Source organism: Polypterus senegalus, chromosome 17, assembly GCF_016835505.1.
Source record: "Polypterus senegalus isolate Bchr_013 chromosome 17, ASM1683550v1, whole genome shotgun sequence".
NCBI classification, from domain to species: domain Eukaryota; kingdom Metazoa; phylum Chordata; class Cladistia; order Polypteriformes; family Polypteridae; genus Polypterus; species Polypterus senegalus.
Window position 1 is genome coordinate 79,908,786 of NC_053170.1, and position 24,908 is coordinate 79,933,693.

Consider the following 24,908-nt stretch of genomic DNA (forward strand, 5'->3'; position numbering starts at 1 on the left):
CGGCTATAAATGGGAACCCGGATGGGCTCCAGCTGCTTCCCAGCAATCAGTCCTGGCCACACCCCAGTGTGGCGGAAGTGCCGGCTGCGCACCCTGAAGCCGTCCGGGTGTCCCCTGTCGTCTTCCCCCCAGCACTTCCTGGTGTGGCAGAAGTGCTGGGCTCCAGGGTTCCTCAGGCACCAGGGCGCCGCCTGGCGGTGGCCACGGGCCCCTACAGGGTTGGGCTTCCAAGCCCCCTACCCGTGGCCCCCGATACAACCAGGGCGATTGCCCCCTTGCGGTCTGGAGAAGGCACAAGCCCTCCTCCGGTCCACCTGGGCATCCCGGCCGGGCTCCAACAGTGTTTCATTAATAATCAGTGATCATTGCTAAATGCCAGTAAACAACAGGACAACTTCACAAAGCAATACTCAAGCTATTTCAATCATTAGTTATGTTTATTTGAAGGAGAAACCAGGTGTAACTGTTATACATGAGATCATACAACCTGAATGATTCAAATCAGGGTCACACAGCAAGCTTCATATAGGTGGCTGTAGCTTTGGTTGTTGCAGCCTTTGTTTTCTTGAACCAGGTATGATGTTTGGGAACGAAGGGACAGTCTGTAGGTGGCAAACCCTGACCAAGTTGTCTTCTATTTGGCAGTTGTTTCTTTCTCTCCTCCTAATGTTTATTTTAAAATCCTTTGAATCTATTGAGTCATTTGATTGCCTTAAGTAGCATATGGCATCAGTCAAAAATTTCAGACACCTGATAAGTTCCCATGCTCTGGGTGATTATTAATTAAGTTGCTTTTGTTTAGACATGAAACATGTCAATCTTAAAGTCCCAAGCCTCCATTTCACATGTTTTACAAGCACATACAAACTGCTCACTTTATCTAAGCTTAAACAGATACAGTACATTCTAATAAACAATGCCACTCCTTTAATAATTTTATAATTACTCTCCCAGATTTCCTGTCTATCCCTATTTTGTTTACACCCCAGAAGTTTAGCTAATTCCCAAATTTGGAAAACTAATTTGTGAATATTTATAATCTAATGAGGTAAATTGTACCTGATTGCTGTTTTGAGTTTTAGAACATTTGCCACATGAGCTCTGAACACAGAAGTTCAGAGGCACTATCTTAATGATTCTAAAATAAAACCACTAATTAAATATTACGAGTCAAATTTGCATACTGTAAACACATACATTCCCTCAGCAGTACATCCCACCACATTCTTTGATATGCATATAATCTCTCAGACATGTCCTTGTTTTTGCTTGTCCATTCTATTCATCTAGATTGTCCAAAATAAGATCAAGTCAAGATTTGAAGGTCCATAAAGTCCTGTTCTCCAGCACACCACTTGCTAGTTCATTCCATATGTCTATACTGTAGCTCTCTGTGAAGAAAAAATTTCTATGGATTCAAAATTTCCCCTTAACAAGTTTCTAAATGTACCTGGAGGCCAAACTGCACACAACACTCCAGGTGAGACCTCACCAGTGACTTACAATGCATTGAGAAAATATTCAGATCCCTTCCCCTTTTCACATTTTGTTATGTTGAATACTTATGTCCGTATGATATTTAAGTGTTTTCTAATTTTAATGAATTTGCAAAAAATTCTAAAATCCTGTTTTCACTTTGTCATTCTTAGTATTGTTTACTGCGGGGAAAAATATTTGAAAAAATGTTAGCATAAGGCTGCAACATAACAAAATATGAAAAAAGTGAAGGAGTCTGAATACTTTGAGCACACGGGATTTCGCTTTCCTCCCTTGACTTGTACTCCACACTGTGCTACAGTATACGATCCAACATCCTATTAGTCTTTCTTCATTGTTTTTGTACACTGTCTGATTGTAAATATTGATGAATATACTGCTACTCTGAGGTCTTTATCATAAGTTGTATTTTTAAGTTTCAACATCCCATTTGCCTCTGTTCAGTCAGCCAAAAATTGACAATACTGTTTTAGTTGTATTTTGTGGGGAAAAAAGGTTTGTTTTTCTTATCAATCTTCTTCTTCTTCTTGAAATGATTGGCAATAAATCATGTACAGATTCAGCAATGTTTTTTTAAGTCGCATACTTGTGTATAAATATTTTATGATATAGTTTTAATTTGGCAGCACCATGAAGTTACATTTTATAGTGACTTGCTTGTATACATCAACACAAAACAGATCAACACACAGCATCGGTGATTCAATTTTTTCTTTTTATTTTATAGTGTTTTTATAGTTGCCTTCCTGTCTTTCAGATTTGTTTTATTTGTGTTCATATGCTCGCCAAAAATGAAAGTGTACATGCTATGAAAATGTAGCATCCTTCTCTTGCTGTTCATTATTTACTGTTAAAGTGAATTTTACTGGAACAAACAACAAAGAAAAATAAAGCCCTGCTAAAAAGAGTTTGAAGTTTTGTTTTGTGATTTTTCTCCGTGAGGACTATGTCTCAGAGTGACAAAAATCTGAGAGTCTTTACAGAGGAGAAGTACTAACATTTGAGCTTATAGATATTTTGAGAGAGAGAGAGAGAGAGAAGTTAGGAGCATGCTCTGATACAGCGCACTGCCGCACCCACAGAACATTGTTATTATTTACAATTGTTTTATTTTTAGATATAGTATTTAATATGGAAAGACATGAGGGCTGAAGTTTTCCCCATAGGCCGAAATCCCTTTTCCATGACAAGCTAAACATGTTAAATTATTTATTTTTCTGGAATTTTTTTTGTTTTACCTTTTCCAATTTGTATATTTCATAGACTTGTGGCAGAACAGTAGGCGAAACAGTGGCTCAAGGAGTTTTGGGTTCATATGTTCGATTATAGAACACGTGTTCTACCAGGGAACTGAGCAAAGAGAAATATTATGATACCTGGGGCCGGGAAATCAAACTTGTATGTTGTCAGAAAACACAATGAGGTTAAAATCATAAAGTCAGAAATCAGAAGTCAAAACCCTATCCAGAAATCATACTTGAAAAGAACAGCAAGGGATTGGAACCAAAACACTAATAGAAATACAGTACCTGCCTACAATGGAGCTTTTTAAATTCTGAATCCAAATCATGGATACTGAATAATGCATCCCGTCAGAGTAAATATTTACGTCACACATCATGTCTTATGTACCCTGCCTTGTGACAATTTAGAGCAGTGTCCTAGCAACAAAGTTCACAAAATAGTGGGACCCTTAAAATAAGCAAGATAAAGTGATGCTAAAATATAAGAACAATAAAATGAACTTTTTATTACAACTCAGAAGAATTAATAAACTAGGATAGAAATGATATATGAAACTGAATTATATATTAAGAGGATGAGTGTTATGAAAATAAAGCATTTCTCTGTCTCTGAATTAGGATGGTATTGGAGAAGGTTTCCCTGAGTTCTGTGAATGTTATACTTCCAACACATTATAATCTACACTCCCCAAATTCATTGTACCTCAGCACCATAGCACAAACATAACATGTACAGAATGATACATCGTTGCTTAAACAGGACATCCGCACAGCATCATAAACAGCATTCAAACCCCTTTATTTTCTGCAATACTTTAGTGTGTTGTAGATTTAATTAGAGTGAATATTTTTGCCATTTTTCATCAAACGTAACCCATAATGAAAACCTGAAAATATGTTTTCATAAATGTTTGCAAATTTATTACAAAATCAAATGCTAAAATGTCTCATTTATATAAGCATTCTAAGCTGTGGCACTCCAAATTACGCTCAGGTGCAACCTGTTTGCTTTAATTCACCCTGAGATGTTTCTAGAACTTAAGTAGCGTCCACCTGTGGCAAAGTTAATTGATTGGACATTGTTTAGAATGGCACACACCTATGTATGTAAGGTCTGAAAATTCACATTTTATTACAGGACAAATTCCAAACATGAAGCCTAAGGAAAACTGTGTAGACCCCAAGATCAAATTGTGGTGAGGCACAGATCAGGGCAAGGTGGGGCTGGGCAATATAAATACAATCATATACCATATATATATATTGGTATATATCATGGTATAGATATAAAAATCTAAAAATATTTAAAATGTCCTGACTTAATTTATATTAAAATGATTACTGGAGTCTTTTGTTAAACTTGAACTCAAACATGATTTATTTTTATTATATTTGAACACTCATGTAAGCTGCAAACAAACAAATGAAACAGATCAGATGTACCAAATAATACTGTTTTAGAATGAAACCTCAGTAAAAATCTCTTAAATGAAAAGCCAGCATCAAAGTGTGCCAAGTGTCTGAGAGCAACAAAGCTGTAAGTATAAAAAGTACACAACGCCAGAAACAGTTTGACGTGAGAAAAGGAGAACACAAGAGGTGCATTGTGGACAGAGCACAGCACATGTCATATTGATACTGGATATGTACTTTGTAATCTAAGGTGTGTGAAAACTTTCCAATGCACAGACAATATACCAGAAGCAAGAATAAACAGCAGTTTTTCTTTGCCAGGGTAAGCAGCTGCTGTAAAACCACATGTGTGTGATTCAATACATGCAAGTGTATGGATGTGATTCAGTACGTGAGTGTGCCTGTGATTGCATACATGTACCAGCATTCCTATGTAGCTGTACTCAAGTCATATTTTTCTTTTTTTCTTAAAGGTACCTCATTTGTGGCCAGGTACCACATTCCATCTGTCCTTCCATGTTCACAAAGAAAGGCAACAATTCTTTGTTACATTTGCATACTTTGTCAGATCTATAAAAGCATTGCAAGTAGGCCACCTTTGCATTTTTTACAGGCAGCTCACTCAGTCCACAATGTGCCACCTCGCATGTTCTCCTTTTTCCAAGTGAAATTGATGCTGGCTGTGTACTTTGTATTCCAAGTGTTCAAAAACATTGCAATGCAATTTCAGGTGAATGTATGTACTTATTCTTAAGCTAACTGAAATAATTGGAGTACTGATAGTCTCCAGGTTAGCATATGATTTTTTTTATTACATGTACTGAACAAATTGGAGTGATAGCAACTGACATTTATTTCTAAGATTATTGCACAGAGAATGAGACAACAATTCATATTTGGATAGCAACATACAACATGTGTGAGTGTGTGTATGTGATTCATTAAATGTGAGTGTGTATGTGATTCAGTACATGTGCCAACATTTCAATATAGCTGTTTTTTTCTGAAAGGCATCTCATTTCTGGCTAAGTACCACACTCCTATTTTCACAAAGCAAGCCAACTGTTCATTCTTTGCCTTCTTTTTCCATTTCCACAGTTGTATCACCTCATACTGTGTTGCATCAATGCTCAATCCCCACAACGCCTCTACAACACATACATTTTACGTCAAGAAACAAAGGCAGCTTCTTATTGTGTTAATTGCAGAATAAATTAATGATACACATGAAAATGTGTACTAGTTAACAGATCTCTACCAGTGTCTTGTTTCTACTAGTGTACTGTGCACCACTAAGGTAAGTGTATAACAACACTTCTAAAGCTTTGAGTGTGAAATGAAAGAGGTTTGGAACCATGAGTTACTAGGCAAGAGAGGTTTTGGTCAGGGAGGTCTCTCTAACGGAGCTTTTGAAGTCCTTTGCTGAGATGGCAGAACTTTTCAGAAGGATTACCATCTCTGCAGCACTCCATCAATCAGGCATTTATGGAGGCCACTCTTGAGTAAAAGAAATATGACTGGATTTAGAGGACTCTGGTAGCATGAAGAGAAAGAGTATCTGGTCTAATGAGAGAATAATTTGACTCTTTGGACACAACTCCAAGCACCATGTCTAGTGAAGACCAGGCCCTGCTCACCCACTGCCTAATTCCATTCCTACAGTGAAGTGTTGTGATGGCAGGATCATGCTATGGGGCCGCTTCTCAGCAGCAGGGACAGAGAGCCTGGTCAGAATTGAGGTAAGGAAGAATGCAGTCAAATACAGAGGGGTCCTTGGAAAAAAACTGTTTCAGGGTACACCTGGGGCTGGGGTGAAGGTTCACCTTTCAGTACAACAATAACCAAAGCATACAGCCAAGACAATGATGGAGTGACATCTGGACAAATGTCTGACTGCCCTTGAGTGGCTCAGCCAAAGCCCAGACTTGAACCCCACAGAACATCTATGGGTAGACCTGAAGATGGCAGTTTACAGACACCTCCCATCCAATATCATAGGCCTTGAGAGGATTTGCCCGCAAGTATGGGATGATCTGTCCAAATTCAGATATGCAAAGCTTGTGAAGACTTACGCAAGAAGAATTTCTCCTAAAGCGGCTTCTACAAAGTTCTGAGGTAAGGATTTTAAAACTTATTTTAATGAGAGATTTCAGTTTTTGATTTTGCAATAAATCTACAAACCTTTCCGAAAATAGGTTTTCATTTTGTCATAATGGGTTATGGAGTGTAGATTTATGGGCAACAATAGCAAATGTATCCATTTAAAATGAAATCTACAACACAATAAAGTGTGCAGAAAGTGAAGGGGTCAGAATACTTTCTGAATCCACTGTAGAATAAAACAACAAATAAAATATTCAGCTTACTTTAAAAGTACATAAATTAATTCTTGCCAGATCCTAAAAATATTCTGAATAGATCCTTGCAAAGGGGATTTGATTTTTTCACAATTTGAGATAATAAAGAATCTTACATTTCCAGAGTTATAGAAGCTGAACTGTGATTTATCCAGCTGAACAAAACAAGTCTTCCTGTAAGCAGCATGAGATAGGATAGGACAAGCTAAAGTACTGTGACCACCGGGGGTGTATAATGTTACCCTGCAGCTCCCCCTGGTGGCACCCAAGAACCCCAACAAGGCTGTTTTATGGGACTATCATTCCCAGCCTGCCATGGTATCCATAAAAGACTTTCACCAGTTTGGATGTTGCCATCGTGTGCATGAGTTGGCCTCCTCTTCTGGCAAGGAACCAGTGCCCATCCCAATTGGTATAGCAGTCTTTGTTTTTCCATTACAACCTCCTGCCCTGCTCCTGCCCAGTTGGGATGAGGGACCACCCAGCATGGCACTTACAGTACAGTTGAACCTCTGGTCACAAATGCTTCCAAACATGTACAAATCGGGTTACAATCAAAAAGTTCTCCAAAGTTCTCTAAAGGCCAGTTTCCCTTCCGGTTTGTACGCGCCAATGATTTCCGCACGTGTTCAGTCTCTCCCTGTACATCGTTCTTGGTCAGACATGCGTGCATTTGCTTTGAACTCTTTGTGTTCTATTTCGTATGCTTTTGCATTAATTTTGCAATTAGCCATGGCCTCTAAGCAAGTGAAGAGTGGTAGTGTTGGTGAGAAGAAAGGTTCAAAGAAAATTGAAATCCAATTAAATAAAGAAATCATTGAAAAGTATGAGCGTGGCTTTCATGTTACCGATCTTGCCGCCGAGTACAAGAAATCTATCGATTTCTAAATCGAAATCTTCCTTCACGGAGCCGGACTCTCCCTCAAAACTGTAATCTCCTCTCCACCCAGCTTCCTCCTCACTTCCTCCACGCCAGAACTCGACTCATGCAAGGTTAGTTTTCTTGGTTGTTTATGGTTAGTTTTTGTATAAATTAAGGATTTTCCAAACTTTCATTTTTTTCCCTTATGCTTGTTTACAGTGAGCAGTTTGTAAGGGTGTAGCACGAACTCTTGCAATGTTAGTATTCTCTGTTGTTTAAGGTTTTTACATTTAGTTTACTAAAACACTGTGCGTTCTTTGGTATGATTAACTATTTTTGTGCTTAAAAAAAAAAAAAATAAATTTACATATAGTTCGTATGGGCTAGAATGGATTAATTGTATTTACATACAATCTTCTGGGGAAATTATGTTTGGGTCGCAACCAAATCGGGTACGTCCAGAGTTTTGGAACGAATTATGATCATGACCAGAGGTACCACATATATATATATATATATATATATAGGGTGGCACAGTGGCGCAGTGAGTAGCGCTGCTGCCTCCTGTGAGGAGACCTGGGTTTGCTTCTCGGGTCCTCCCTGCGTGGAGTTTGCATGTTCTCCCCGTGCCTGCATGGGTTTCCTTCTGGTGCTCCGGTTTTCTCCCACAGTCCAAAAACATTCTGGTTAAGTGCATTGGTGATTCTAAATTCTCCCTAGTGTGTGCTTGGTGTGTGTGTGTGTGCCCTTTGCAGTGGGGTGGCGCTCTGCCCGGGGTTTGTTTCCTGTCTTGCGCCCTGTGTTGGCTGGGATTGGCTCCAGCATACCCCTGTGGCCCTGTAGTTAGGATATAGCGATTTGGATAATGGATGGATGGATATGTGGAAACAATTTATTCACAAAACATTCTTCATATGTGCAAGATGATTAACAGGACTATCTCAACCTGTTCACCATCATGTTCAACACATGTACCATATGTGGCACATAAATTGTCCAAAACAATTGTATATAAGTACTGTATATACATAGCAGTACCATTAGTGTTAACATAATTTTCACTCACCCTGTGTACATACATATATATTGTGATGGATGGCCAGCAGCTCAACCCGGCACCCAAAAACCCTGGAATGGAAGGATGGGGGAAGGCAGTTACTTGCCAACACTGCAGGGCATCCTGGGACTTGGAGTTTGGTTTCTCAGACCTGTTGGATACCGTGGGTGCCGCCAGGGGGAGCTGTCGAAGAACCTGGGGACTCATCTTTTCCAAATAACCTGGAAGTATGAGGTAGTCACGAGGATGGAAGCCCTGAAGTACTTCCGGGCTGAAGAAAAAAGGCAGTTCTTCATTAGACCTGGAAGCGCTAGCCAGTCTCGTGGTCAGAAGCACTTCTGGGTCAAGGACTATTGAAAGGACTGATGGGAACCCAGCAAGTGAGTCGGAGTTAAGAGACAGAAGACAGAGCTTGCTGGGAGGTGTGAAGGAGAGATTTTGAGAACTGAGTATTATTGTGTTTATTTGTTTATTGTGGTGGAGATACTTTGGGCACTATTTATTTAAAAGGAAGAAATTAAAACAACTTCTTGGTGTTTTTAACAGGTGTTGTCAATGTTTGTGTGTTGGGTTAGAGGAGCAACAGCGCCCTCAAGTGTTACAATATGCTAGCCGTGCTGTAAAAAGCCTGGGCTCCTAGAAACCATGGATTCCGGCACTTCAATCAATCAGTCGCATCAGTTGTGCATTAGTGCCTAAGCGAGGTTCACTTTCCTTGGCGGCCTCGTTTTGCCGATGTGCTCACCTCTGTTGTCTATCAGCAGCTAAGCAAGTTTCTCCCTCCTCGGAGGTTTCGTTTTGTTTTCTTTGAGTGTAGTCTCACACTTCCGGGCTGGAAAGACAGACAAACACACTTCCACGCGTAGACTTTTATATATAAGATATATACTGTATAAATAAATGCAAATAGTTGCATTTTTGTCTGCTGCATACAAAAACAAAGCTGTATGTCAGGGGTGTCGAACTCCAGTCCTGGAGGGCCACAGTGGCTGCAGGTTTTCATTCTAACCATTTTCTTCATTAGTGACCCGTTTTTGCTGCTAATTAACTTCTTTTGCCTTTGTTTTAATTAACTTGACTCAGACCCCTTAGTTCTTTCTTTTTCCATAATGAGGAGCCAAACAATAATGAGACACAAAACAAGCTGCCACATCACCAGCTAACCACGTGATCTGAACATAAAGAAAGGTGAGGGCCTCAGTAAGGCTGATCTCTCAAGTCACCAAAACATCTTGAAGGTTTTCTTAGAAAAAAAGGGAACTCAACAGTTTTGGAAATGTCTGCTGTGGCAGAATGAGAGCAGCAACAAACCATGGAATTAAGTAATTGGTTTAATTAACAGCAAGAATTGGCTTCTCATTAAGGAACTGGTTGGAGTGAAATTGGCAGGAGTTTTTATTTTTATTTTTTTTTTCTCCAGCCGTCTGGAGTTTTTTTCTGTTTTTTCTGCCCACCCTGGCCATCGGACCTTACTCCTTTTCTATGTTAACTAATGTTGTCGTATTTTAATTTCTTATTTTGTCTTTTATTTTCCTTTTCTTTATTATGTAAAGCACTTTGAGCTACTTTTTGTATGAAAATGTGCTATAGAAATAAATGTTGTTGTTGTTGTTTGAAGCCCCAGTTTAGCTGGTCATCTGTTGGCTCGTTTCACATCTCATTTCTGTTTGGCTGCCATTTAATGAAGAAAAGAATCAATTCAGAGCACTGAATCTTTAAAAACAGGGCTATTAAAATGAAGGGGAAACAAGTTAATTAGCGGTAAAAACTGGTCACTGATTAGGGAAAGGGTTAGAATGAAAACCTGCTGTCACTGCAGTCCTCCAGGCCTGGAGTTCCACACCCGTGCTGTATGTGATCATGGTTTATTAATTTTAATGTTTACACCAGGTACATAATGAATAAATTAAGAAAATATATTTAAAGCAGTTTTTTAAAATGTTCAACATTACCTGCCTCACGTAACTCATTAATAAACCAATTTTAGGTGGATAAAAACAAAAGGCCAATTCACAATATTTCTATGCCTTACTTTTTAAAAGTGGTCAAAGATATGAGATTACAATCATACAATTTTTGCTCCAACTAGTTTTTTTTTATTTTAATAAAAGGCAGTCCTCAAGGTTAATTAAACCCCTTTTTATTTTAGTTTCTTAGTGTCGTAATTCCGCCAAACTAACCATTTCAAAAACTCTTCTTTTTACTAAGAGAACCATCAGCGTGTTTTATAGGCCAGAGCAGTTTGACATTTCTGGTTTTGTTTTTATCTTTTCACAAATTTTATTGAAACGTTTATTGTATAATGGACATAAATTCAGGCACAGGAGATGCACAAGCCAGTGTGTTTCTTCGTGCCGGTCCCAAGCCCGGATAAACAGGGAGGGTTACGTCAGGAAGGGCACCCGGTGTAAAATTAGAAGAAGAAGAAGAAGATTGTATAATGGACATAGATGTAAACGGGAACAAGTTAATTGATCATATATTGTTACATCGCAATATTGTGTGGCTGTTGTTTAAAAGAAAAGAAATGATTTAGGGTTGTGAAGCTTTTATTACTTATTATATTGTCTTCATTTTAGGATTAGTTGTCTGACACAAATGTCCAACCCGTGGCCGCCTCCGCATATTTTCATAACAGCACGTCAGCATCTCCTTTAGCCCAAAACATTGCTATCTCTATGGCTATGCTACTCTGTGACACAATTGCTAGTTGCAAAATAGAAAAAAAAGTTACGTTTTCAAGTCGTTGGTAGTTGCGATCTGATTCTGGTGCTCTAAACTGATCGTTCATATCATCCGTTACTGTTAGCAGTTGCGTATCAAATCGAGTCCGACTGAATGGACCTGGGATCTCATTGCGGTACTCCAGCGCGCTTCAAACTGTCGTGAACTTGATACTGTATGCACAAATGAAACTAATCTTTGGATAAAAATTCGAATGTATATCAACATGAGGATCTACATTATGTAGCTGCATTGTTCATAATTAAAAAGTAATAGTAAAAAGTAAAAGCAGGTTGTGCGTCAGCTCGCGTACGTTTCTGACGTCAATGCTGGGCGCGCAGATCGTCATAGTTAGAAATTCTGAGTCTACTAGCCGCTCCGGCACACCTGTGGATAATGAGGGAGGCGGGCGATGCGTCGGTCACTGGGACTAGCAGAGGCTACGAGGCTACGAGGCTGAAGTTTGCTGCTTCTTCGCAGCTGAGCCGTATTCAGCAGGTTACTTGACTCAGGCCAAAGTGGTGTGCTAGGAAGTGACGGAGAACAGCGACAAACCGATATGACCCAAATGATAACCATTTAAGATTGATTTATTTACAAAGGGAAAGAGGACGAGGCCAGCCAGAGAGTGTGGCGTGTGCTGGAACGTTCTCAGCAATGGAAACGGGAAGCCAGAACATCAGAGTGGGCACTAAGAAGATGCTTTTCTGAAGGATGGGCCTTGTGGATTTTGCTGTAAAGAAAGTGCAAGATTTGAAGCAGGAATAAAGGGCATGGCTACTCCGCTTTCCAAAGCTGCTGAACAGCAAGACCTGGTGTCCCTGTCGAACGACACAACAACTCGCAAAATAAATGACATGGCAGAATTTAGAGCTTTACAAGGTCAGAGGCTTTTCGTTGCAGTTATGAGATCACAGACGTCGCCACTTTGAAGAATTTGTTTGTGGATGTTATGAATCTGAAAGCTCGGCCCATGAGGTTCCTCAGTGCACAAGAACTGCAGGACAGCATACATTTTTCGATTCTGAATGTGTTCATCGATGTGAATTGCACCGATCGGGAAAGAAGCGTCTAAGTTTGTACAGACCCATCCTGGACAATGAGGGGCCGACGTCGCGGTGGACTTCCACAGGTCTGAGATGTCATCCAGATATGAAATGGGCGAGAGGGGCTCAAATCTGTTCTGTTCTCAACTCAACTATGGCACAGTGTGCTTTATAAAGAAATGGGTCTCCGAAGAGAGAGAGATGCCGAAGTGCGATGGAAATCAGGAAATGATCTCCCCTTTGCAAGTCTTTTTGATGATCCAGTATTGCCTTCTTATTTGGCTAATATATTCTCACAGTTGGATGAGCTAAATATGGGCTTTCTTTTTGGTCATTTTGATCAAGGTCACTTCTATAAAGGAAATCTCTGTTCTTCCTAGTTTGAAGAGCCATCAGCACACATTATGTGACACTTGATGCTGCTTTTCAAAATATACTAATACTAGTGGATGCCATATCAGATTAGGAAGCCCTTTACAGTTGATATCTGATGTCAAACAAATACCAGATGAGCAGGAAATGTTGTGTGGTAGCGGTCATCGGTTGAGAATTTGATGGCTGAACTGAAATGACTCGCTGATGGACATCTGGATCCAAAGGCAGTGGAATATCCAGACCTCTTATTAAAGGCTGTACAGGTTTTGATGCCTACCTTAGTGAGAAAGGCTTCTTCACTACCACTGCAATCAAGACTAAGTACCGCAGCTAAATGGATGCCGAAGCAGAAATTGGACCATCCTTAACATTGCAAGGTTATATGGAGCTAAGCAGGATCTCTGAGAAGGTAAGAACCCAGTGGTGGTGTTATTTTTAATATGACCGTATTATGATTCCATGTGTCCTTTTGATCTGTTATGGCGAGAGATGTCAGTGTGTGTGTGTCTATTCTTGTGTCGCTCACTGACATTTTCTGTGACTTGTGTGAAATATTAATTTGTTGGAGGTACTTTGGCACTTTTGGTTTAAGGTGGTACTTGGTTTAAAGGTCTGAGAGACATACAGAAAAATGAAAAGAAGTTTATTTTTCTTAGTGTGTGAATCGGAGTACGATACTGTAATGGCTAGCCATCGTTTATTGAAGTTACTTTTTGGAGTGAGCTGTGAGTTAAAGATGGCACAAAGAAATTTGTTTCAACTGAAATGCTGGATTTTGTGTTTTTAGTTTTAGGCAGATGAGGCTTTTGAAAAGATTTTTATGCAGTCTAAAATCAATTTGTGTATAATGCATAATACTTTTGTCATATTTTTGTATTTAAGCTCTTTTTGGCTATTCAATTATTATTGTATATAGTAGATTTTTAATTTTATGACAAGGTGTATTGTATGGAGTTTAAAGTGTTCAAAAGGTTAAAATTGTTTCAGTACATTTAAAAGGCTCATTTAAATCAATGGTAATTTAACAATTGTAGCTTTTTGACAGGAGTTTTTTTTAGTTTTGGGTAGTGAGAAATCTTTCTTTTTTTAATTAACAGTACTTTGCTTGATTGCTGGATTGGATTGCTTGTTTGATAATCCTGTTGATTTGTGAATCTTCTTCATGTGTCTATGCGTGGGAAAGTTCATGCCGTACAATGTGGAGGTCATACTGTTCTTGTATATCCTGCTTTTAAGTTTGGGGTTTCTTTTGGTTTGGGCACAGCAAGGCATTGTGATTGGGAGCATTTATATACGCAAGGTTAGTTTCGAGCCTGTGGTGTTCATCTGTAGCTTTCTTTGCCATGGACTAACTGAACACTATGCATGTTTGTTATTATCTTGCTTGCTGAGTGTTGTGGAAGACGAATGTTCTCTTCGTTCCCTTGTACTAATTCATGTCGTGAGAAGTAAGCTTTACGAAACCAAGTAACAGCATGCTTTGTTTTAGCAAACAGAAAAATGTTTGTGCAAAGGACTCAAGGTCTGAGCATTCCACACATGAGTCTGCCTCATCACGTTGTCCCTTAGCTTACATCTGAACGCCATAACAAAAGGAGCCAAGAAATCAAGTTGCACAAGGGACGTTAAAGGGGCTCAAGGTTTGTGTATAATAAATGTGTTGACTGTTACATTTTATAATGATATTAAATCACGCACTCTAGGGGTATAAAACTGGACCCCACCCAACAGACGGGGTTCAGAAGAGCCCTGACGCTGTCATGTATATTTGATTGTCTGCTTTTCTGAAACTCTTCTCACCGTGACTCTGAAAATAAAGCTGCTTTATAACCGCACCTGCTGTCTGGTCTGAAACCTTCGTCCACAGTGTCAATGTGATACGTTTTGTGGATTGTCTGGTTGACGGTTTTTCATTTGTTCCATCCTATTGTTCCCAACACAGCAGCGGAGTATCTTAAGATAAACCGCATATACTGTATGTGCAATTGGTGACAAGCTGACATGTTTTATTTTGTGCTACCAGACTGCATGCCAGTAAGTACTAAATATACGTGTGTGATATGAAACTTTATGAATACTGCTGTCCGCAATGGATATTTATAGTCTTCCATTAAGCGCTAAAGGCTGTTTTACCTCCTCTTCTCTTAAGAAGTTATGGTAAAGAGCTGTGCTTTATTTAATTTATATGAAGAAATATTAGTAAGGTATATGTTTACAAATCAAAGTTGCAATTGGACAAAATGCATTTAGGTTGAAAGTTTCTTTCTTACATTCTGGTGTTTAATTACATAATGATCCTCCAAACAAAAAATATATACAATGTAATTAGTATTCTGTGTGTATATGTGTGTACTGTATATAAATATAGAGAGTAGAACCCCGATAATCTGAGGTATTGTGGACTGATTGGTACCTCGAATTGGGAAAATTCAGATAAAACAGATGGTCCCCTGTAGTGGTGACACTGTGCAGAGAATGTGAGGGCTGATGCACGGCGAGAGAGATCCGCCTACGTCACCAGGAAAGTGTACTGCCAACAGTGGGCCTGAGACAGGACTGGGCGACCGATGGATCTCCATTTAGCTCATGGCGTAAAGCGCTCGCCGCCAAGCCACAGAAGGTGAGTTTGCAGCTGCCTAAAGCTCTTTGTGATCCTAAGTGGACGAAACAGTATAGCGTCAGCATGTGTACGTGGTCAATGCACGCGACACTCTGACAATATCCAAGAGAGGAAGAGGTGAGTGAGTGAGTCGTGCCTACATTCCCACAGTCACCTGCTCCTTGACCCCTTGCTCTGTACAGTCGAGGTTAAAAGTATAATATTCAGGCACTCAGTAAATTATTCACAGCCAGGCTTTTATGAATTATAAGAAAACTAGTGCATTACATTTACAGGTTGACCTAATGCAGAATCTTGGTAGATTGTGGTACTGATAATTTTGGTTTTATTGTCTCTTTGTGTGTGTGTGTATAGAGATTTACTTAAATGATAAGTTCAGTTTGTTTCAAATCAAAGTTATTTCTTCTCAATAATGGTATATATTAATTTTCCACGTGAAATTGTGTTGGGACCCCAGTATCCCTTAGCTCCACTATAAAGCATAAGAACTGAATAGTTATTTTTTTAAAGTGTACTAGGGGGCTCTGCCCCCTGTTCGCTTCACTCGCCTACCCCCAGGTTTGGTTTACCGGATATACAGTTTAAAGAGACTGTTATTTTCATGGGAAATTTTACATATGCATCATTTTCACTTTTACGTTAAAACTTTTGCAAAACAATACTTGTCCTTAATTTTCGGCCCCGGGCATGGTTAAATCTCTCTCTCGCAAGACGTATAACGCTACTCGTGTTGTAAAGGGGGGGCTGAATGCACGTGTGGTATATCGGGTCCACAGCTCTCTCAGCACAGGCCCCATTTTACATAAATAATCATCGCGCTCACGGCTTAGCGAGGGGGCATGGTAGGTGTGGCTGAAGCAGTTCTCAGGGTGATCTGCTGTGTGGGCGATTCTCACCTAAGTGCACAGGTGAGAGACTGCTCACATCCGTGATTGTTCCTGGGGCTGATAATGTGTCACAGCTGCTATGCCCTCTAGGAAAGGGAAGTAGAATAAGGAAAGAAAGAAAGACGGCGGTGGCTGGAGAAAGCAGGACGCAGGAAAGAGAGAGAGAGAGCCGGTGCGGGTGAGCGAGTGAATGCTCGCAGGCAGCTGTACGGAACCTGGCTGTTAGGCCGACACCCGGAAGTTGTAGTAGTGGTCACTCCCGCTGAGTGATCGAGTAGTGGGAGTGACCAGTGAAGGGCGACTGGCAGCGGGAGTCGGGAGGTTTGGTGGTGGATTCCCCAGCGTGTGCGTCCTGGCCATTGGGTGAAAACCAAGTCTCAGGCCTGGGATGAGTGCACGACCAAAGCCAGGATCGGGAGGCCTCCAAACCTGTTTGGAAGTGAAAGAAGGTCAGCTGCAGAGAGAGCGTCTCGCCTGCTGCAGGGCTCAAATGGGAGAAGCAGGTGAGACACTAGTGTAAAAGAAGCACTGGGCTTATCATTGTTTTAAAGGACTGCTTCCAGCAATGTTTTAACTTCATTTTTAAAGGATTGTGTTTTTCTATTTTAACCTCCATGTGACACTTTCATTTTATGATGGATTATTTATTTATTTATTTAATGACTCTTTTGATAAGACACTACACTTTACTTTGAACACTTGTTTTGTTGACTGTTTTAATAAAAGCACTTTTGCACTTTGTACCATCCCCTTGCTATGTTGTTGCCTCACTGTCTAGCTCATTGGTAACATTACCGACGGTGTAGGGCTCAAGGGCTCCTGAACAGCAGATGGGAGCATGGAGCAGAACCCACATCGTCACAGCACGCTAAGGAGATGCGGTTGGAACAGCTGCTGTCTTGCTGCTGCTGGCGAGCTGCGTGTTGTGTTTGTCACGCTGTGCGTCGATCATTTAAAAGCCTGTACAGCAGCTGTCATTTTGCCACTTCGTGTCTCTGCCCTCGCGTTGTGACAGGGTTTTATTGCTGAACGCCCACTAAGGAGATTAGGTCGGATCATCTGCTGGCGAGCTCTGCATTCTGCTTGTTGCTTGTCATTGTTTTAAGAGCTGGGAGCTCATGAAGTGTGTGTGCCAAAAGCATTCCAACAACTGCTAGGTTAGATATCCGTAAACTTGTTTTAAATTGTTTGTAAGTCGCCGTCCTAAAGTTGTAATGTTTAGTCTCGCGTGACGTCATAGTGTCTCTCAGAGATGATCACGTCTCGTTCACTTCGTTCACCCACTGTCTCTGCTGCTCACGTTGTGAAGGTGGGGGAGCTAACTTTCAATCTTTCACATAATCTATGCACCAAGGTGAAAAACAAGGGAGGGAGGGACGAGCGAGAAAAGACGTGATTATCTCTGAAGACAATTTGTCATCCTGCGAGACAAGCAAGTGAGACAGAAGGACAGCTGCTGTACAGGCTTTTAAATGATCGACGACAAGCAGAACAGGCATCTTGGAAGAAGCAGCACAAAGCCAGTAGCTGATCTGTCCACTTCTGCTTAGCATGCATTCAGCTCCCCCCTTCATAACGCGAGCGGGAGAGATGCAAAGTGGCAGGAGCGTAGCGCGCCCGCGGGGGGGTTAAGCAAAGCAATCAAGACCAGGGGACTCATGCATAACACCGTGCGTAGAATTCGCACTATAACATGACGTAAGCACAAAAGCCGAAATGTGCTTACACACAGAAAAATCCAGATGCAGGAATCTGTGCGTACTCCAACTTCCACGTTCTTTCACTACATAAATCCCGGTCAGCATGAAAAATAATGTTTGTGCATGCGCGTGCTGTCCCGCCCCGTCTCCTCCCAGAATTACGCCTCTTTGAATATGCAAATTAATACAAATAGCCCTTAAGCTCAGTGTTCTGCGAAAAGACAATGGGAAAAGCACTGGGGAGAATACAGTAATCCTTCCTCGATCGTGGGGGTTGCATTCCAGACCCCCCCGCGATAGGTGAAAATCCGCGAAGTAGAAACCATATGTTTGTATGGTTATTTTTGTATATTTTAAGCCCTTGTAAACTCTACCACACTCTTATAAACATTTCCCGCACAGTTATCTATACTAATAAAAGGCAAAGCCCTCACTGACTGACTGACTGACTCATCACTAATTCTCCAACTTCCTGTGTAGGTCAATCAATCAATCAACATTTATTTATATAGCACATATTCATACAAAAAAATGTAGCTCAAAGTGCTTTACAAAATGAATAGAGAAATAGAAGACACAATAAAAAATAAACATAAGTCAACATTAATTAACATAGAATAAGTAAGGTCCGATGGCCAGGGTGGACAGAAAAACAAAAAACTCCAAAGGCTGGAGAAAAAAATAAAATCTGTAGGGGTTCCAGACCAAGAGACCGCCCAGTCCCTTCTGGGCAATCTACCTAACATAAATGAAACAGTCCTCTTTGTATTTAGGGTTTTCATGGAAGGACCTGATGATGATGGTCATGTAGACTTCTGGCTTTCAGTCCATCAATGTTGGTGCATCATGATGCTTTGAGTAGGTGGTGGTGGCACAGGCCGCCACCACAAAGAAACCGGAAAAAGAAACAAAAGAGAGAGTAGGGGTCAGTATGGATTTTAGAGCCACATGAATAGTTATTATGAAGAATTGAACATACAGAGTATCAGTATTAAGTTAAAGTGAAGTTATAAAAGGCCATGTTAAAGTAATGTGTTTTCAGCAGTGTTTTAAAGTGCTCTACTGTATTTGCCTGGCGAATTCCTATTGGCAGGCTATTCCAGATTTTAGGTGCATAACAGCAGAAGGCCGCCTCACCACTTCTTTTAAGCTTTTGGAATTATAAGGAGACACTCATTTGAAGATCTAAGGTTACGATTTGGAATATAAGGTGTCAGGCATTCCGATATATAAGATGGAGCGAGATTATTTAAGGCTTTATAAACCATAAGCAGTATTTTAAAGTCAATCCTGAATGACACAGGCAACCAGTGTAGTGACATCAAAACTGGAGAAATGTGTTGGATTTTCTTTTCCCAGTTAGGATTCTAGCAGCTGCATTCTGCACTCGTTGCAAATGATTTATGTCTTTTTGGGTAGTCCTGAGAGGAGTGCGTTACAGTAATCTAGTCTACTGAAAACAAAAGCGTGAATTAATTTCTCAGCATCTTTCAATGATATAAGAGGTCTAACTTTGCTATGTTTCTTAAGTGAAAAATGCTGTCCTAGTGGTCTGATGAATATGCGATTTAAAATTCAGATTACAGTCAACGGTTACCCCTAAATTTTTTACTTCCGTCTTAACCCTTAATCCTAGTGCATCAAGTTTATTTCTGATAACCTCATGAATCCATTATTGCCAATTACTAAAATTTCAGTTTTCTCTTTATTTAGTTTGAGAAAATTACTATTCATCCATTCAGAAATACCAGTAAGACATTGTGTTAGTGTATCAAAGAGTCGGAGTCATCAGGTGCTATTGATAAGTACAGCTGTGTGTCATCAGCATAGCTGTGGTAGCTCACGTTGTAACCTGAGATAATCTGACCTAACGGAAGCATGTAGATTGAGAATAACAGCGGACCCAGGATAGAGCCTTGTGGAACACCATATCGGATATCATGTGTCTTTGAGATTTGATTACCACAACTCACAAAGAATTTTCTCCCTGCCAGGTAGGATTCAAACCAATTTAAGACACTGCCAGAGAGGCCCACCCATTGACTAAGGCGATTTCTAAGAATATTATGATCAATGGTGTCAAATGCAGCACTCAGATCTAAGAGGATGAGAACAGATAAATGGCCTCTGTCTGCATTTACCCAAGTCATTTACTACTTTAACAAGTGCAGTTTCTGTGCTGTGATTTGTTCTGAAGCCTGACTGAAATTTATCAAGAATAGCATGTTTATTTAGGTGGTCATTTAACTGCATAATGACTGCCTTCTCTAGAATTTTACTTAAGAAGGGCAGGTTAGAAATGGGTCTAAAATTTTCAAAGGCAGAGGGGTCAAGATTATTTTCTTGAGCAGGGGTTTAACTACAGCAGTCTTAAGACAGTCTGGAAAGACCCCGTATCTAATGACGAATTACTATGTCCAGAATATTGTCAATTAGCACGCCTGATATTTCTTTGAAAAACCTGGTTGGTATTGGGTCAAGGACGCAGGTGGAGGGTTTCAGTTGAGAGATTATACTATGTAATTCAGGTAAATCTATCCTGGTGAAAGCATTTAATTTGTTTATAATGGAGTACCGGGGCTTTGGAGGTTCTGCAGTGTTGGGGAGATATACTATGTTATCTCTAATATCATTAATTTTTTGATTGAAAAATACAGCAATGTTCTCACAGGTTTCACTGGAAGTATTCTGGGGCATTCCTTTGTGTTACCTGGGTTTAACAGACGATCAATTGTTGAAAATAAGACTCTGGGATTACTAGCATTGTTATTTATAATATTAGAGAAATAGCAGCCTCTCAAGACGGACTGTGTTATTGTATTCTGTTATTTTAACCTTCAATATCTCATAATGGATAGTTAGTTTAGTTTTCCTCCATTTACGCTCAGCTCTACGACATGTTCTTTTTAAATCAGACACTCTTTGGGTCTTCCATGGAATAACAATACTAGAGAATTTTTTAACGGTCTTTTCAGGTGCAACTATGTCAACAGCAGTTCTTACTTTAGAATTAAAGTTTTCCACTTTACTATTTACATTATCCTCGCTATTATAGTTGGCATTATAAACGGACTGATTGCTTAGAATAGTTGTAAGCTTTAAAGCTGCTGATGAGTCAAAGAAGCGTTTTTTAACAAAATGCTTCTCATGAGCGTTTTCTATCTTTATTTCTATATTAAATAGTAGAAGGAAATGGTCTGATAGACCATATCAATGACCTGCTTTATATCAACTTTAAGTCCTTTAGTAATCACTAAGTCTAACGTATGACCTGCTTTATGTGTAGGCTGATTACGAGCTGCCTCAAATCAAAAGAGTCCAGGAGGTTCATGAATTCCTTTACCTTTTGGTCACACTGATTGTCGACATGAAAGTTAAAGTCGCCGACTATTAAGAGTGTCATAGTTTGTAACTAAAATTGACATTAAGTCAGAGAATTCCTCAAGGAAAGACGCGTTATATTTAGGAGGTCTATACACGGATAATACTAGAACGTGAGAATCTCCATGAATAACAACGGCGAGATACTCAAAGGACTTAAATTTACCAAAACTAACATCTTTACATTTTAATCGGCTCGAGTAAATGTTTGCCAATCCGCCCCCCTTTTTCCCCTGGCGGTCTGCACGAGTAAAACTGTAATCCGGAGGTGCAGATTCGATTAAAACTGCCGCCCCATTTGAATTAAGCCATGTTTCATTTAGTGCAATAAAATCAATGTTTCTATCACTAATAAGATCGTTTATAAAAAATGTCTTGTTAGTTAAAGCTCTAACATTTAATAGTGCCATATTTAATGTTTCTGAAGGGCAGAGCTGAATTTTATGCGTGTTATTGGTAATCGGAACAAAAATTAAGTTATTTTTGTTAACGCTCTGTGTGTACTTTTTATGTAATCTACAATCCGTTTTTATAGTCTTAATGCAGTGTTGATCTGAAGTAGTAATTTCAATTAAATTATTGGTGTTTATGCCGCACTGCCTAGATTTTTTACGTGCATTAAGATTTGTTATTAGATTATTAATGATGTGCACTTTAACGGAAGACTCTGTTAAGCCATTATGTCCTATCAAAGCAGTAGCATTACGTAAGGGGTTAACAGTAGAAGTAGACAGTCAAGATAGACGAATTACCTTAGCGATGTTTTCGGATGCAGTCCATCCCGCTTGAAGAAGCGCGGCCTTTCCCAAAAAAGATCCCAGTTGTCTATAAACCCGATGTCTTGATTCTCGCAGAAGCCTCTCAGCCAGTTGTTTAAACCCAGCAGACGACTGTAGTATTCATTCGATCGTCTGACGAGAGGTAGTGGACCCGAGATGAAGATTTTTGCGGATGGGGTCCTCTCCTTCATGTCTTCAACTAGTGCTGCGAAGTCAGCCTTGAGAACCTCTGACTCTCGGTGCCTTATGTCGCTTACGCGGCATGTAGAATGATGGATCCAATTGCCCTCTTGTGCTTCTGGTAGAAGGTCGGCCGCCTCATCACATCTTGAACTCGAGCACCGGGAAAACAAGAAACAAAGGATTTTCGATTAGGGCACATGATATTTAGGTTTCGTACAATCGAATCACCTACCACGATTACATCACCCGGGGTTGAAGGCAGACTGGGGACGCGGAGAGGGTCGAATCGGTTCTGAATTTGAATGCTCGCCTATGCCGATGGTGGTGTTCTAGCCTTGAACCCCCGCCTGCAAAGCTGAAACCCGTCGAGGACTTCATCAGCGTTGTCGTTGTTCCTACGAGGCGCGGGGGTGAAGCTTACTTGCCCTTGGACTTGAGCGGCACGAGGTGGGGTTGATGTTACGCCGACTTCAGTTGTTTGGTGTGGTTTGTCCAGCAGCCGAGTCTTCAAGTCTCTGAGGTACCTTCGTCTGGACAGGAGTTTCTAAATCTGTTTGTCGAGTGCCTGGAGTTCCTCGACAACGATGGCAACGCGATTCATCTCATTGTCGGCAATTGTCTGCTTCTACTTCCGCTTCCACTTCGTCACCTAGCTCCGCTTCGTCACCTAGCTAGGTAGAAGGCTGAAATTTGGCAGGCTTATTTCTTACAGCTTACTTACAAAAGTTAAGCAGGTTTCATTTCGAAATTCTACGCATAATGGTCATAAGTAGAAGCTATTTTTCTCCATTTAATGTAAAAAGCTGTGGGGGGCGGAGTTTTGTGTGACATCATCACGCCTCCCACGTAATCACGCAGTACGTAGAAAACCAGGAAGAGCTACAAAAAGCGCTGAAGAAAACATACATTATATAATTAAGAAGGCAGCGAAACAATTAGAAGCGAGCGAGTGACATATAAAACCATATTCAGCGGCTCACGTGAACTGACGCAGTGTTACACTAGAATTACACTACTACGCTCAAATAGACAAACCGCATGCCGTGGCGCAATAGTAGAGGCTTCCGCCGGCGTCCGAGGTTTGATTCCCGAGTGGTGATGCACTGAGTTTGTACGAGCACTTCGCGATTCATTTTAGCCTCGCATCCCCTTGGTTTGAGACGTATGAAAAAATATGCGGTTAACGCAGAAAGACAGATCACCGATTGAAGCTTTATGAATAATGGATACTTTATTCGCGATCAATGATTGTTTTGGTAAAGCCATACTCAGTGTATTCATTAGATGAACGGTAAAAAAGTAAGAGCGAGAGGAGGGTAACTTATTGAGGCACGCAGGCAAAACCACAATAGCACGGGCTCGATGTACTGTAGTGCGCGTCAACTCGACCTGAATTGCGCGATCACATTCGAAAAAATATTTCTTTTCAAGTCTGTTTAGTCCATATGTGTCAAACTCAAGGCCCACGCGCCACATCCGGCCCGTTGTGTAATTATATCTGGCCCGCAAGATCATTTTATATACTGTATTATTGTTATTAATGGCCCAGGGATATGAAGCGCTGGTAACACGATAAACTACAGATCCCATAATGCAGCGCTTCAGCTGCCTTGCCGAACACTTACCGCGTTAATCAAGTCTAGCTTATGATGCTGCAAGTTATTGCGAAGCTAGCTCACACGATGCTGAAGAGAAAAGTTGATTCTGAAAATAGAGCCTTTAAAAACCGATGGGAGGCTGAGTATATGTTTACTGAACCCGTGTGTCTCATTTGTGGAGCTAATGTGGCTGTAATTACAGAATTTAATCTAAGACGGCACTATGAAACAAAACATCAGGATAACCTGAAAGACCTGAATGCAATGCACAAGATACTGAAAGCAGAAGAGTTAAAGAAGAATCTGACACTTCAGCAGATGTTTTTACCCGTGCACAATCACAAAGTGATTTCAAGTGAAGCTGCTTTTATGGGAGACACAAATGCACCAGTGCAACTTGCCCCACTTTCCACAAGTCGGCACTACGGTGTTCCCAAATACGCATTTTGCTGATAAACTGAGCGCACTGCGGACTGAGTTCGCACGGCACTTTGGTGACTTTGAAGAACAAAAAAAGAATTTTGAGTTGTTTCGCAACCCATTTGCCGTCGATGTGGAAACTGCACCTGTGCAGATTCAGATGGAGGTGATTGAGCTGCAGTGTAATGGCACACTGAAGGCAAAGTACGATACTGCATGGCCTGCATAGTTTATTCACTCCATTCCCGCAGAAATGCTCCAGCTCCGTCTACATGCGGCTCGAACCTTGTGCATGTTTGGTAGCACATATCTGTGTGAGAAGCTCTTCTCAGTGATAAAGACTAACAAAACAGCAAACAGGAGTCGCCTCACTGATGAGCACCTGCAGTCCATCCTGAGAATCTCCACAACACAGAACCTCACACCAAACAGAAACGAACCTGTGGCCAAAAAAAGATGCTAGGCATCCAGCTCTGATAAAATGACATATGAGCAAAGACAACTGAATGATTTGATGTGATTTGTTATTGCTGAAAAGAACAAATTTTATTTATATTTCCAGGTTTTGTTATGCACCATGTTTATATTTGAATTTGTCTAATTTTGACAGGATATATTTTTATGGAGAGCAAAATCTTTTGGGATATTTAAAATTTAAGTTTATTTTTTATATAAAATTACATAAGAGTAAAGAAATTTGAATGTTTGTTCTTTTAACGGTTACTTTATTTCTAACTTGTATAATTTAGACAGGATATATTTTAT